A 16,848-nucleotide genomic window follows, 5' to 3' on the forward strand; every position below is an offset into this window, starting at 1 on the left:
AGGGTGTGACGATGCAGGGAGCCTATCCACACTGGGATCCATGACAATATTAAAATTCCCACAGAGAAACAAAGGAAAAGTTTCCAAAGACAAACACTTGTTCATCACATCCAATAAAAATGCATGGCCATGTACAACAGACGCATAGACATTTTGCCACAATTATATGCACATCTTGCCAGTGCAATTGAACTGTGACATACCAGCTAATTTTCAAAAGTGATCGCCGGCCATTTTCTGACATAAATCGGGAGATGGCCAGCGATCTCGAAAAGCGGCCAAATTGGTATAATCGAAAGCTGCTTTTTTTGCCAACATCGCCGCTTTCCCCGTTACGTCACCGGCCAAAGTTCAAAGGGGCGTGTTGGCGGCAAAACGAAGGCGGGACATGGGCGTGGCTACCAGATGGCCGGCTTTCGGCGATAATGGAAAAAAAAAAACGGCGATAAGCAGTATATCGCTGGGTTTACTTGATCCTTTTATGTTCACAACCAAGCCTCAAAAAGGTGCCCCAAATGACCAGATGACCACTGGAGGGAATGGGGGATGACCTCCCCATACTCCCCCAGTGGTCACCAACCCCCTCCCATACTAAAAAAAATAAAACTAAAAACCTTTTTTGCCAGCCTGTATGCCAGCCTCAAATGCCGTACCCACCTCCATGACAGCAGAATGTTGTATCCTCCGACAGCCCTTCCCTGGTTGCGATGTGTTCTCGGGTGAGTGTGACACCTTTTCTGTTAGGTGCCCTGCAGAGTCACATCAGCAATGCATTGTGCTGGGTGTAGGGTACTGGGCTCTACTCCCATGGTGCTTTTCCCCCCTGCTAACTGGGTTCAGAGTGTGCCCTGTTTTGTTTACGGTAGTCCATGAGGTAGTGGCCATTTTTGTAAGCCAGTTTTAGATCCCTTTCATGTGTCACCCACGTTAGAGAGCGTTATTACTTTGAATGTGGCTGAAAGAGGGCATTGTACAGCATTCTGCCAGCTTTGACCTACTGCTAATCTCAGTACCAGGGAGACTCTTTGCCAGTGAGGCACAACCTCTGATCTGCAGTTAACTGTGAGTAAATGTGCTTATTCAAATAAAGGACTTTTTCAAAGAGATTAGTCTTCAGGTGTCAACTGGTGTGCCAAGGTTATACAGCAGCAACAAGTCCTAGAGGCCTGCGTGTATGCAGGTCCCTGGAGCACTTTTAGTGGGTACCCGCAGTGCACTTAAGGCAGGTGGACCCAGGCCATCCCCCCCTACCTGTAACACTTGTGCTGGTAATGGAAGCCCTTTCAAAACCCACTGTACCCACATGTAGTTGCCCCCTTCACCCCTAAGAGCTTTGGTAGTGTTGTACATTTGTGGGTAGTGGGTTTGGGGGAGGGGGGTTGGGGGGCTCAGCACCCAAAGTAAGGGAGCTATGCATGTGGGAGGTTTTTCTGAAGTCCACTGCACTGACCCCTAGGGTGCCCAGCTGGTGTCCTGGCATGTCAGGGGGGACAGGTGCGCTACAAATGCTGGCTCCTCCCATGACCAAATGCCTTGGATTTTGCCGGGTTGGAGATGGCCGGCATTTTTTTCCATTATCGCTGAAAAACAAACCCGGCCATCTCAAACCCGGTGAACTCCAAGGCATTTGGCCGGGCTAAACCGTATTATCAAAAAAGAAAGGTGGCCGGCCATCTTTTTCGATAATACGGTTCTGGCCAGCTGTAGCGCCGCTGCCAACATAGATCGCCGGCGCTCTATTTGGCCGGTGACGTTCGATTATGCCCCTCATAGTGACCCACTGGATCTAGCAATTGCCACACTACAGTACAAGGTGTGTTATGATTGGGAGGCTAGAGAGAGTGCTTGTATCATGGAGGGGGCTGGAAAAAGGTGGATAGTATGTGTGATGGGGTGGAGAGCTACAAAAAGGTAGATGGGGGGATGTGTGGGCCTTGGGAAGGGGAGGACTGGCAAAAGGTGGATGGAGTGGGTGTGCCATGAGGAAGAGGAAAGTAAGGTGGGTGTTTGCTTGGAAAAGGGGAGAAAGACCTTGGATGTGGGAAAACAGTGGTCTTACTGGGCGTTAGAGGGAGAGCATAGGCAGGGTAGTGAAGGCTTGAGGGATGGGGAGCTCTACAAGGCAGACTGCTATTAAGAGGGTAGAGCACTGGTGAACAAAAAGAGGATGGGGGAGGGAAGAACAATTGGAGATATTCACCCTAGAGATGGGGTGGAAAAACCTGGGGACTGAACTTACCAGGGGAAGGTGGAACCTGTGGAAGAAAACTGCTGTGGTGGTGGGGAGTATTTCATGCCTGTGGGGAGAAGCCAGCCCTTATACTGGGGGGATTCTGCACAAGAAAATATCAAATAAATTGTGCAGAATTTTCAATGTTTTTGCGCAGAATTCCTCCAGGAGTACACTCAGTTTAATAAAATTATGGAGACCTAGCATAGACTGTTAAGGAATAGAGGGAGTTGAATGGAGGCTTTGGAGAAGTTGCAGAAATCTCTTTGAAGAGTCATGGAGGGCTTTCAGGGATTTCACAGTCTAGTAGAGCTCTTTGTCAAAGGTTTATACCTCCTGACTTTAGAGCTGTACCTCACAGAGACTTTTCTATCTGTCCTGAGCAATAATCGTGTTATTTTAAGATCTGCTCTTAGATTCCATTATCCCTTTGTTTCTGTCTGCAGTATTTAGTTGAAGAATGAGCTTGATGTGGAGGTGCAATATAAAGGAAAAAAAATTACATGAAAATGTGTGCCCAGAGAATAACAAATGGTAATCATAAATTAGCTGTGAAAAATAAGGATGGAGGAGAGCCATAAATCAGTACCGAAGAATTCATTAGGGAACTCTGAGCCTCACTGGTGCCTTTTGTCATAATTGCTGCTCTCTTTATATTCAGCTATGATCCATCAAGATAATAAGTACAAAGTTTTCTCTTTCAGCGGGCTTTTTGATAACTGGGGGAAAGTCCTAATTATATTTACGACAGTGTCAGTTATAGCATCTAGTCCAAGTCATAAAGTCACTTTTCTTTCTTTTCTCTGGACTGTCAGCTGTTCTGCTGCTTGCTAGAATTCAATTTACCTGCAATCTAAGGTAACTTGGTGTTCAGATAGATGTATTTAGATTCTCCTTGCTTTTTGGATACCATTCCAGTACGTTCTGGTCCTGGTCATTATTTGCACTTGTTCTAAGCCATTTTAGTTTCACTAGGAGAAATTCCAGATGTAAAGAACTGAACATAATAAAATCCTTTGAGAACTGCACATCGAAGTACAATAGTTTATGGAATTTTGCTGAAGAACTCAAGTTTATGTTTAGATTTTACTACACTGAAATGTATTTTTAAAACGAACTGTTTAAAAATACATTTCAGTGTAGTAAAATTATTTGGTTAAAAGCAATGATGTAGAAGAATGATCCAAGATGGCGTTGAAACAGACGGTGCGCTCGTTTAGCTCCTGACTACCCGACGAGCGCCAATAGCCTGGGCTTCCTTGGATCCTGTGATGGGGAAAAGGAAGGGAAAGTCTGCGGTACCTACCTCCTCAGGCCGCATAGACTCCTCAACCATGCGACAGGCGACTCTGGATACGATGGTCTTACGAGTGCCGGCATCCACGTTGAACGCTTCGGAAAACCCACAAGATCGGGAACATAGCGTAGAGGAAGCGACGTTGAGTCCTCCCTCGCACACAGCCCCCCTGCGACCCGGCGGCGAAAGAGAGGCATCGGAGGAGCAGCAACCAGGTACACCCAGAAGCGGTTTAGCCCTGGCCGCTCGTGTTGGAGGCCCCGTTGCCACTTCTTCCCCTGTGAGATCATCAGAAACAGGAGGACAGGATATGAATTTCGTATCCTCACCGCTTCCACAACAGGGTGAAACCACCGAAGAATTTTGAGGGATAAAAAGACCGGCTGTGATAACCCTTGACAGTATTTGGGAAGTGATTCAAGGTATGAGTCTCACTCTTCAGCAAAATTTGGTTAGTATGCGAGGAGAAATGGCGGAGGTCAAACAAACACAGGAACAAGCTGTACTTCGGATTGAGACTATGGAAACCAAAGTTCAGGTACTGGAAAATGAAATACAAACTTTTAAAAACTTTTCAGCAGTTGTTGCTAAGGATAAATCTTTCCAGTCCCGCAAAACTGAATACTTGGAAAATCAGTTACGAAGGAATAATCTGAGGCTGTTAGGCTTCCCAAAGTCTCCAATGATTTCTCCTTTGGACATGTTTAGAAAATATCTAATGGAAGTTTTACTTATTTCCTCAGATAATCTTCCACCTGTTACTAGGGCTCAATACATATCGGGTGTTAGAAACGTAAGAGACTCTGGTCCCACAGATATGAACTTAACTGATTTTCTCCAAAATTCATTAGAAGTTATAACTGAGAGAACCACTCTTTTGGTAACATTTGCTCTCGAATTCGACCGAAACAATATTTTCAAATTATACTTTCGCCATATTAATGATAACTTTCTGGGAGCAAAAATTCAAATATTCCCTGACTTGGCCAGGGATACTCAGAAAAGACGGAAAGAATTTCTTCAGCTTAAATCTAGAGTGCTTAATTTGAGTGGAACTTTTCTGCTTAGATACCCTTGTCGCTGTATGATAGTATATGATTCCTCAAATTATCTTTTCTTTGACCCAGTAAAGTTACTTGAATTTATTTGTAGCAAAGAGCGAGCTCCTAATACCTGAATAATATACACTATGTACCGGCTGCGTTCAAAATGTATGCTTCTGTTTCTAGCATTGTTTTGCTAGTCTTTTTTATTTCTTATTTTATTGATTAATTTCTTTGTACTTGGATCATATTGGGGACTAATTATTGGATAATTTACCTTTGTTTATTGGTGTATTTGCAAATTTCTATATTTCCATATATTTATGTTTAATGCATGAATGTAAAATTGAAACTTATAAATAAAGAATTAAAAAGAAAAAAAAAAGCAATGAGGTAGATATTCAAAAGGGTTTAAGGTGGCAGTAGAGGTTCATGCCCATGTAAAGCACAATCAGCAGGCCAGGAAGAGTTATTCAATGGAACTTAACTGGGAAGTGCTGCTGAATATCTCCTCTAGCCACTGTGGCCCCCATCCAGTTAAAGCCAGGGTGGCCCAAGAGCACATAGAGAATGCACAAAAAGCAGTTCTAACTTTGTCTGGTATGTGGGTGCCAGAACTGAATATCAGTGGGCACCTGTATAACTTCTGGGTCCACGAATGATCCTGGATATTCAGTGCTGGTGCCCAGCATTTGTTATTTGTGTCTAGTTTGGCTGACAGCAGTGAGTGTTTTAAAAAATGCTCACAACTACCAGCTGAACATAAATTTAAGATGCTTGCCCAGACCTTAACGTGATTTCTACTGAAAATATATGAAATAATTTGTATGGAAAACAGCTACAAAATTATGATACCATTGTACTGTATCATCAAAAGATATTTTATTGCATTGTTTATCCCCGAGATGGCTGCTGCTTGGGAACACCACCTTTGATTTTGCTGCACTACTGATAGGCAGCCCCGCAGACTCCATCAGCTTGGCAGGTGATGTCACTTCCGGTCCTTTGGAACTGTATTTAAGCCAGCCAGTGCTGCCAAAGGGGCATGCCCCTTTTGGAGCCTTGAGGAGCCAGGAGCAGGTGAGTATCTCTATTTTCAGATGGAGAGAGAAAGGTTAAGGTGGTTGTGACCACAATTAAAGGACCTACAGTATGGACCAACATATTTGGCTTCAAAAGAGTGGAGGGACTTCTGTAACTTTGAGTACTATAGCACCAACTGCTGCTTCCTTAACCTCAGATGAACGTCTCCTCAGCCTGGCAAACTGTCTTCAGCTGAAGGAGTGCTCCCTTATCAAACAAGTGCAAACTTTCAGCAAGTTGTAAATGCAGTAGGGTCTGCTTCACCTGGAGAGCAACTAGTGTTAAGTAACCCTTTCAGGGTTCCATTACCTACATTACCTACAGCTGTCCAGATGGTGTCACTTTCCTTTGATAAAGGAGCTACCTCTTAGGATAATTCAGTTATTTTACAGGATATATGGCAGGGGGCTACTAGAATAGAACAATCTATTCAAAAGACTGTTCCGCCCTCCTTCCTCCACCTCTCTCCTAGTTCCAGGCCCACCTCCCTCCCTCCCAGTTCCAGGCCCCCCTCCCTCCCTCCCAGTTCCAGTCCCTCCCAGTTCCAGGCCCCCCTCCCTCCCTCCCAGTTCCACGGCCGTCCCCCTCCCTCCCTCTGAGTTCCAGGGCCATCCCCCCCCCTCTCTCCCTCTAAGTTCCAGGGCCATCCCCCCTCTCTCCCTCTGAGTTCCAGGGCCGTACCCCCCTCCCGCCCTCTGAGTTCCAGGGCCGTCCTCCTTCCCTCTGTTCCAGGGCCATCCTCCCTCCCTCTGTTCCAGGACCGTCCTCCCTCCCTCCCAGTTCCAGGGTCCTCCTTCCCACCCTCCCAGTTCCAGGGCCCCCCGTCCCTCCTTTCCTGTTGCAGGCCCCCTCCCTCCATTTTTGAAAAGTCATCTTCACTTACCCCATCGGGATTACGGCGGCCGGTACAACGCGTGCAGGCTCAGCCCTTCTGTCTCTCTCAGCTCTGGTCCCGCCCTCATTTCTGTTTCCGCAAGGGCGGGTCCAGAGCTGAGAGAGACAGAAGGGCCGAGCCTGCACGCGTTGTACCGCTGCTGCCAGCCGCCGTAACCCCAACGGGGTAAGTGAAGATAACTTTTCAAAATCAGAGAGAGGGGGCCTGGAACTGGAAGGAAGGAGGGGAGGAAGGGAGGGATGACGATCCTGGAACTGGGAGGGAGGGGGACCCTGGAACTGGGAGGGAGGGAGGGACGATGACCCTGGAACTCGGAGGGAGGATGGAGGGAACAGAGAACATTGGACCCCCCTCCCCCCAATCCCTATCCATCGGCCTTGTGCTCCTGCCATCGTGTGACGTGGGGGGGTTGTGGCAGCGGCGGCACCTCCTGTGCTAGCCTCCAGCAGTCCCTGCGGGGGGGGGGGGGGCGGTTTCAGCTGTGAGGCGGGTTTTTTTTTCCTTTTGCGAGGGTTCTGTTGCTGTCATCATACTGCGTATGGTGAAGTCAGGCTGTGCTACGGAGCCTAGCAGACCAACACCGAAGAAGTCACGAAAACAGGCAGCAAGACCAATAGAACGTTGGAGGTGAGAATTATTATATAGGATGTCAAGAAGTTCAGAGGGGGCAGGATGCAAAAGGCCTTGAGCAGTACTGCTTCCCTGGAGGGGATAGAGGAGGTGCTGGTCACCTTGGGAGGAAAGGGGTAGGTAAGGGGAGATGCTGAACATCTGGAGAACAGGGGAGGGGGGAGAAGAGATACTGGACACCTTGAGGAAGGGTGAGTGAGGGAGTTTTAGTAGGGATGGGGTTAGAGGTTGGGAGAAGGGAGATGCTGGCCACCTGGAGGAGAAAGAGTGATGCCAACCATGTTTGGGGGGGGGGGGGGTCCTTAATGTCCTCTCTTCTAGTGATCATATATAATTTGATCTTATGATCACTTACCAAATGGACCCACCACTATTACCTCCCATACCAGGTTCTGTGTTTGTCTTCAGCCAATCCTAAAATACATTCACTGACCACTAGCAATAGTTGATGTACAATGTCTTAGGGAGGTTTCTTCTGTTTCACCAATTTCTATTTAACATCTGCAGTTTCTTACAATAGTATCTCTAATGAAGGAGTGTTGATTTTTGTTTAGGACATATGCAAACTACTCAGTCTGCAATCATGTGCATTGTGGAAGGCAATAAAAAACATAACTAAGCAATCAAATCAAAATTATTGTATATTTTTCAGGATTTTCTGTAATATTTTAATTCACAGTCCAACAAAGAGGAGAGCAGTTTGCCTAGCAGTGATGTCACTAATGGTAGATGTTGTTTTCTCTAATCCTTTGATATTGCATCATTCCACTTTTCTTTCTAGTTTGCACATCCATGATGTTTACCGTTTAAAAGATATAAACTGGAGGTCAGGTGATGGTTTGAGAGAGGAAGTCGCGTCTTTCTTCTCTCTGGGGCTCCCTCTTCTCCATTCCCCGAATAACAAGCGAAAACTAGACTAAAAAATAACCACAAAACGCGAGCTCACCTTGTGTTCCTATATGGACCCTTTTGTAACGAAAGAAACCCGGGCTTCAGCATCGAAAACTGCGAAAAAAACCGCTGAGAAGCACCGAGGGTTGGAAGAATCCAAGATGGCGCCTAGCCCAGTCCCCGAACGCCCTCCACAGTTCCACCCGTTGCAGCTCCAACAGATAACAGAAGCGGTGAGAGAGGCTTTGAAACCAAAGCTGACAAAATTATCTGACCAGATTGCAGGTGTAGAATCGCTACTGGGAGAAACGACGAAGAGGAAGGGGGAGCTCAAAGTGCGAGTATTCGGAGCTGGAGGACTCGAGCACAGGCAGAGGATCATTGCTGCAAGACCTACAGAACTCATTGCGAGCCCAGGCAAAACACCTAGATGACCTTGGAAAACAGGTCCCGCAGGTCTAATCTCCATGTGATTGGAATTCCAGAGTCAGTGTCAGATCGCGCTCTGCCCACTGCAACTGGAGAGTTGGCTCAAATCTGAGTTTGCTCTCTCTGATAGCAGTGGGCCATTGTGCCTAGAGAGAGCACACCGCCTTGGGCAGTGTGCTGGTCTCTAGAGTGGTCATCATAAAGGTTCATAACTTCTTGCACAAGGAAGAAATTCTGAGAGGCCCAGATCCAAATGGACTCACGTCACATGTGATGGAACAGCGTAAAAAATTTTGAGGACTACTCTGGCTGCCCTGCAGAGCGCAGGAAAGCTTTGGCCCGCGTGGCCGCCATCTGGCACGAAAAACCAAAGATTTATGCTATTGTACCCAGCTCAGCTCAAAGTGCTGGAACAGGGGGGCTGGAAGATGTATCACTCTCCGGAAGAGGCCCAGTCCCTGCTGCGGGAAAAACCCACATCCTCCCCTGGTCACAATGGCTGAAGGGGAGTGGATGATCATGTAGCGGGCTATGGTGGTCTATGATCGCAGGGCGCACTGCAGCTATAGCGCTGCTGGGGCAAAAGTTTGCATATCACAGTTAAAGTTAGAATTACTTGGATCTGTATGTTTGGGATTTGTTGAATGGTGTGAATTAATTGTAATTTAGCGTGGTAAAGATGAGTGGATTGGAAGGAGAAAAAATGGGGAGAGTGGGAGAGGGGGGGCCCTACCATTGATTGACCGGAGCTCTCCTAGTAGATGTTGCGAAAGGAGAGGTCACAGGTGATGGGGGGGGGGGAGGAATTAGGGGTGGGGGAGGGTAAGGGATAGGGAGGAAGGGCGGACTACGGAACAGAAGGGGATTGAATGTACGGGGAATGTTCTTGAGCTGTTGGGTAGTGGAGCGGGGAGACTTGGGTGGAGCTGGGCACCTGAGTCTCCCATACTCTTATTACGGTTTGGTAACTATGGAAATAACTTTATTCAGGAAGGGGGGGGGGTGCTCGGACTAGATTCATAACATGGAATGTAGGGGGCATAACATCCCCAATTAAGAGGGCAAAGATTTTGCAAGCCTTAAAAAGACACCATGCAGATGTGGCCTGTATCCAAGAGACGAGATTATCTCAAGAGGAGTTACAAAAGTTGAAGAGAGCATGGGTAGGTGAGGTATATGGGGCAGCGGCCAAGGGAAGGAGGAGTGGGGTGGCAATTCTAATTCGAAAGGGAGTGGTGGCGAAAACACACCTGGTGGGTAGTGACCCAGAGGGGAGATATGTGGTGGTGCATCTCTGGCTATACCATGTGGAGTACTTAGTAGTAGCGCTATACGGACCGAATCTCTATGACAGATCCTTTTACGACCAACTAATCCAAATGTGCCTTCCTCATAGGTTGCTGCCGCTGCTTGTGATGGGGGATTTTAATTTAGTGGCTGACCCCATACTTGATTGCTCGTCCCCTAGAAGGGCAACCCGGGGAGGCCCGGAGGTTCGGGCTCTATCACAGTTCATGCAAGCACTTGAGGTGGTGGATTCTTGGTGCACCTTACATCCAGAGGAGTGAGAATACACCCATCTCTCTAGGGCCCATGGGACTTTCTCTCGTTTAGATTACATTTTGGTGGATCAGCGGGTGTTTCCCTATGTGAGTGTAGTGGAGATAGGCCCGGAAGAGATCGCGGACCACTCCAAGGTGTGGTTGGATTTGGAGGATCGAGACCTGGGGATTGGGGGAAGAGGGTGGAGGTTTCCCACGTATTTGGCGTCAGATCCAGCATTCAAACAACACCTGCTGGAGAGCTGGGGGGAATACTCACAATTTAACAAAGAACACAGGGATACTCCCATACTGTTTTGGCAAGCGGCGAAAGTAGTTTTGAGGGGTGCAGTGATCGCATTTACAGTACAACGGGAGCGCAAGATCACTGGGGCAATTATCCACTTAGAACGTATACTCGAGAGAGCTAGGCGCCGATTTGCGGCGGTTCCGTCAAGCCATAATAGGGAGCAGATGAAAATAGCTCAAATAACATTAAATTCACTTTTACACGAAAGAGCCTCGAGAGCCCTAGCGGTTAGGAAATTTCGGTTCCAGAGGTATGGGAATAAATCAGGCGCCATGTTAGCAAGGGTAGTCAGGCTTGGGGTGGCCCTAGAGCGATAGTGGCGGTGAAAGACCGGAAAGGACATATTCAGAATGGGAGGAAGGAGTAAAACAGGTGTTTCAGCACTTCTATAGTGAATTGTATAAAAATCATCCCCACCATCATTGGAGGCGTGACAGATTATTTGAGGAAGCCAGGATGCCGACAGCGGAGGTAGAGGACCTGAATAGGCCTATTACAGGAAAGGAACTTCAGGACATCATTAGGTCATTTCCCACGAACTCAGCTCCAGGCCCAGATGGCTTTCCTAGTGAATTTATAAAATCTTAAATCCCAATAGTGGGGCCCCCTGCACTCGTATTTTGAGGAGGTAGTGGCACAAGGACAGTTTCCAGCTTATGCCAATGAAGCACTAATAACACTATTGCTGAAGCCGGAGAACCAGGCTGGCTCCTTCCGGCCTATCTCCTTAATTAATGTAGATGTGAAGATCCTGGCTAAACTACTAGCTAATAGGCTGCAGGAGTGCCTACCTAGTCTCATCGGGCAGGAACAAATGGGTTTCATGCGCAATAGGCACTTAGGAATTAATGTGCAACGATTGCTACTGGCCCAAGCCCAAATTCAGCGTTCAGGCAGCGAAGCGATGCTGGTCAGCCTGGACGCTGAAAAAGCATTTGATAAGGTGGGCTGGGATTACATGTTTAAGGTGTTGAGACATGTGGGTGTAGGGGGTTGGGCTTATGGGGCTATCCAGTCGCTATACTCAAATCCTCGAACAGCTGTGCTAGTTAATGGATCTAGAACACAACAATTTCCCATCGCGAGGGGGGACTAGCAAGGCTGCCCCTCTCTCCACTCCTTTTTGTGCTTTCTATTGAACCATTGATTAAAAGTATCCAACAGGGAGAGGGGGTGGCAGGGGTGACAGTAAGCGGAGAGAAAGTAAAGGTGTTAGCCTTCGCGGATGACCTATTGATAATATCGATGTCCCCGAGATCGGCACTGCCAGCACTGCTCGAGGAGATAGAATGCTTTAGTGCACTGTCGGGGTTCAAAATTAACCGGGAAAAATCATGCATTATGAGGCTACCCGAGCGACTGGATGGCCCCGACCCAGATGACTTCTCGCTACAGAGGGCGAGGACAGAGATGAAGTACTTAGGCATGTTAATCCCCAACACATTAAGTTGTTTGTATGGGATAAATACCCAAAAGTTGCTGAAAGATACAGCGAGGAAACTTGAACAGTGGCGGGGTCTTCCTATCTCTTTGTCAGGGCGCATAGCATTATACAACATGATGATTATCCCCTGCTGGTCATATATGTTTCAAACCCTACCTTTACACCTTACCAACAGGGACGAGAGACGATTGAATGGAATGTTAAGGAAATTTTTGTGGCGGGGAAAGAAGCCAAGATTCCCATTGGAAAGTATGTATGTACCGAAAGAGTATGGAGGGATGGGTCTGCAGAGTTTGAGACATTTGGGGATTGCTTGTGCCATGAGACATGTAACAGACTGGTTCTGCAACACTGCGGATTTCTCAGCCACCACTATGGAACTGCGGTTGTTTGCACCCATTCATTTTAGTAGTTGCCTCCAACGGGAGTGGGGGGGCCTCTCCAGTATTGCGTATTTCAAACCTTTGCCGCAAGCGCAGAGAACCTGGAGTTGGATTTGCAAGACTACATCAATTTTCACCAAACGTCACCCACTGCTACCAATCTGTGGGAACCCTGAATTTCCTCCTGGTTTGTTATATAAAAGTTTGAGCAATGGAGAGAGCGAGGTATAATCTACCTGCACCAGATCTTAACTCGAGAAGGAAAGTTGCAATCGTTTCAGAAATTGCAGGATCGAGGGCTGCTCGTCCTAAAGACTATTTTCATTATTGGCAATTATTGCACTATACGAAGAGCCTGTCTTGGGAGGCCTTGGCTGAAGATGCGCAGGAGGAATTGCCATTGGCCTATTCGCTGGGATCACAACAAAAAGTCCCATTGAGGTTTCACCTCCGACATATTAAAGACACAGTTGTGGAACCAGATTTTGGTAAATATGCTGAGGCCTGGAGTAGAGACTTGAAGGTAGACATTTCATCAGGCTTGCTTAAAGAGCACGTGTTGGCCTTATATAGAGTGTCACCTTTAACTGACCATTGGGAACTGCAGTACCGTTTTGTGTTTCGGATGCATATGCCGCCTCGACGGGCGTTTCACGTGGGGGTCTCCCCTGATGGGGCGTGCCCCAAGTGCCATGCTGAGGGAGCGACCCTGGGTCACATGTACTGGACTTGCCCTAAGGTGAAGAGTTTTTGGATGACTTTACTACAACAGGTCTCAGTCATGTGGAAGACTAGGTGGTCTTATTCTCCATTGCTGCTGTTCGGGAAGCCCTGCCTGCGAGCTCCTCGGCCAAAAGGGCTCATACTCTTTGTGCAACGAGCCATTATGGTTGCAAAAAAGACTATCCTGGTGGATTGGCTTTCTCCAAAAGGTCCCTCGCTCCAGAACTGGCGAATGCGGATGGTGCAGCTGTTGCGATTTGAGAGAATGATGGTAAAAGACGGAAACCCGACTGAGTTGGACAAATTCTGCTCGAGATGGAGTCCGTTTTTAGACTCTATGCCCCCAAGAGCTAAGAGTTCCCTCTTGAACATATGACTGGCTCGTGGAGCCCCGGACATTCATTTCCAGAACTAAATAATGAGTGACAGGGAGGGGAGGGAGGGAATAGGTAGATAATAATGTGCCGGACTGGGGAGTCCTGGAGGGCCATCAGAGTTCAGGCCCTTCGGGACCGCCCCACTCGGATGTCTGCTTTTGGATATTAAGTCTTGTTAAACAAGGGAGGGGAGTATAAAATGTTAAAAGAGTTGATGATGCTGTTTAGAGAAAGTAATAAGTGAAGTTTCTGTGATATGGTTAGAATGTTAATTAACTGCTTGTGTTGGCTTCTTTCATAAGTCATCAATAAAAATTATTGACCATAAAAGATATAAACTAAGCATACAATTTAAAATTGTATTAATATATGTATCTATGCCCACCCACATATTCCTTATTTATCATCCTACCATAGCTGAGCTTTCAGTCCAGTTGGAACTTGCCCCAGCCTTGCTCAGTATGTTTTTTGAAAAGGGGTGGAGGGAGGAGCAAGAAGATGTCCTGAAGTGGGGAAGGGGATTTTCCATCATCATCCTCCCTCTATGACCCAGCCTTTTCAGTGAGTCATAGATCTTGGCTCTGTTTTGAACATGATATACATCCACCCTGAATTCTACCCATAGGTCCTGTTGTTATACGTAGCTGAGATGTACTCTCTCCCCTGTAGGAGGAGTCTGGTTGTTTGAAGTTGAGCATACAAAATTGAAGCTGAGTAATATGCAGTACTTCCACTATTTATTTGTTTGGAACTTTCTATAACGCAGAAATCTGACTAGAAGGGCTAGGCAGTTTACAAGCTAAAAATTACACATGGAAAAGGTACTTCATATTATCAATAGAAAAGACATTCATCCAAGACCATCTGGACACAAAATAATAAAGACAGATAGAGGTGTTGACAGGATGAAGCATACCCAGGATCCAGAGGACTAAGTAGAGTAGGCCTATTGGAAGAGCCACATCTTGATTAATGATTTAACAGATAACTCACTGCGAATTGTTAAGGGTAGGCTATTCTAAGGGAGGGAGCAGTAAAGAAAAATGTGGAGTGACGCGTAGACTCATATCAGGCAGTAGAACATCAGCTAAGTTCCTGGAAGAGTATTTTTAATATATGAACTTATAAATGCTCAATAAAACTACTGTGGGAGTGGGAGGATTTTTGAAGGTGAAGTGACCTGTCTGAATGCCGCCTGCTCAAATACGGCTGAAATTACTCCTAGGATCTATAGTGCATGTGCTATTAACCATATGAAAAAGAGGAGCTCCTGTGAGCATATTTAGGTTGGGGGAGTAAACTAGCACACATTCAGGGATTTCCAGAAGTACACACACTATATTTTCTTGCTCAGTCACCCACAGGAGATGCAAAATACGTGGGCTCTTTTGGTATGCATTCTTGTTTCTCTTTGAAAATGAGTAGGAACAATGTGGCTGTAATGGTCATGGGCTAAAAAAGCCTGCATCCTTTGCACAGGTTTTTGAAAAGTGCCTCCTACAGATTCTTACAACAGCCTTTTGAAAGCCAAAAAAGTTTGACGTATTTACCTAATTGAAAGTTCTATATGTCGTATATACCTAATTGAAAGTTCTATATAACATTTTTCAAAGGAAAAACATAAAAAGGGGTTAGGTAGATATCCTTCTGCACCTCAGGTACAAACTTAGGGCCTGATACTGAAAAGCAATTCACCAGAACTCAGCAAGGGCCTTATTCTATATAGTTTATGCTCCTAAATTACGAACCTAATCTATTCTCCAAAATAGATTATGTTCATAATTTTGGAGCATAAATTTAGGACCGTAAATTTAGGAGCATAACCTTTATAGAATAAGGCCCCAAATATGTAACTGTCTGATACTATCCATATGAAAATGAATTAGGTTAGGGAGGAGCAAAGACAGGCCAAAACATTATATGTAAATAACAGCGATATTTAGCCACTATATAGATAAGTTATATGTTTACTTTATGGCTGCTTTACATGTGGAATTGAAGGCCTAAATTAAATAATTCTGATGCACTGAGGTTTGCACCATTACCAATTGTTTAGAATGCCACAGCACAGCTCTTACAATGCAGTAAGAGATGTAATAGATCACACCATTTCTGCAAAAACTTCACTGGCCATCAATACGCTACAGGGCTAAATACAAAACTGACTCTGATATCAAGGTCCTTAAAGGAAATGGGTCAGAATACTTGAAAAACAGGAGCTCCCTCTACATACCTACAAGTTCGCTAAGATTCTCCCAAGGAATATTCCTAACACACTCCAAAGGAACTGGCACAGTGTGACACCTACCAGTGAATCTTCTCAGGAGTAGCCGCCACATTCTGAAATGCACTCCGTAAAAGGCTTCGCCTAACATAAGACCTTCTCTTACTTTAGGAAGTAGGTAAAGGCCTAGTAACAAACTAGCTAGTCACAAACACAAAGACGAACATTAGCTGCCTATACTACAGCAGGAGTTGGTCCAGTCCCATATGTGATGATTGTATGATGAACTGACTGAATATTTGGTTGGCTGACTCCAGGTTCTGAGGTCCCTAATTAACATTATTATGTGATTTTGGTGAATTGTCTGATAATGTCACCAATTAATAATTAATTTATGTTGTTTGGATTGTTTTGATGTGCTGATTGCAATCTTCCACTGGGTGAGATTTTTTATATACACAGTATTTTATAAAGGCCACGTGTTTCCAGTAGCACACATATTCTTGCATACAGGTTTACATCTTTTTTATAAAATATACACGTCGATTGCAACTATGTCCACGCTTCGCCCAATTTATGGGCATTGCGTTTGTCTCAAAAAGGACTTCTTCATCTTCCAGGACTTAATATCAAGGTTTCATCAACTAGGAAAAGAGCTGTCTCATATTTGGGACCGTTTTTATGGAATTCCTTGTCTGAAGATCTTCATGAAGTCTCTTCTTATTTTGCCTTTCAAAAACTTATGAAGTCATTACTGTTTCAATAATATTATAACTAATGGACATTCTTAAGATGGACTGGGTTATACAAGATTTGTGAGTTTATATGGTGATAATTATTTAGAAATTGTAAATCACTTTGACACTGAAGTAAATTGCAGTATATCAAGTTAATAAATGCAATCCAATCCTTAATAGCCATGGGGGTCATTTACTAATGGCTGTCATGTGATAACACTGTTATTGTGGAGGAGTGGCCTAGTGGTTAGAGCACCGGTCTTGCAATCCAGAGGTGGCCGATTCAAATCCCACTACTGCTCCTTGTGATCTTGGGCAAGTCACTTAACCCTCCATTACCTCAGGTACAAACTTAAGGTTGTGAGCCCTCCTGGGACAGAGAAATATCCAGAGTACCTGAATGTAACTCAACTTTGAGCTACTACTGAAAAAGGTGTGAGCAAAATATAAATAAATAAATTGTACTTTAACTGTTAGAAAATAACCCACAGGTAAACCTGGGAAAGCCACCTCTTTTTTTTTTAATTCTGGATTTAGTTCATGCATTTTAATATTAGTTCAAGGTGAGTTAAATTAAGGTGCAGTAGATATTTCCTTGTCCCGATTCAGTT

At 45.5% G+C, this 16,848-nt stretch overlaps 1 protein-coding gene across 1 annotated transcript in view; it reads left to right on the top strand.

Moving 5' to 3' along the window:
• The window catches only part of VPS8 (VPS8 subunit of CORVET complex), a 932,181-nt gene that overhangs the window by 858,869 nt on the left and 56,464 nt on the right, over window positions 1-16,848 (top strand). The gene's annotated exons all lie outside the window — the stretch shown is intronic.

The sequence above is a fragment of the Microcaecilia unicolor genome, chromosome 7, assembly GCF_901765095.1.
Source record: "Microcaecilia unicolor chromosome 7, aMicUni1.1, whole genome shotgun sequence".
Classification (NCBI taxonomy): Eukaryota; Metazoa; Chordata; class Amphibia; order Gymnophiona; family Siphonopidae; genus Microcaecilia; species Microcaecilia unicolor.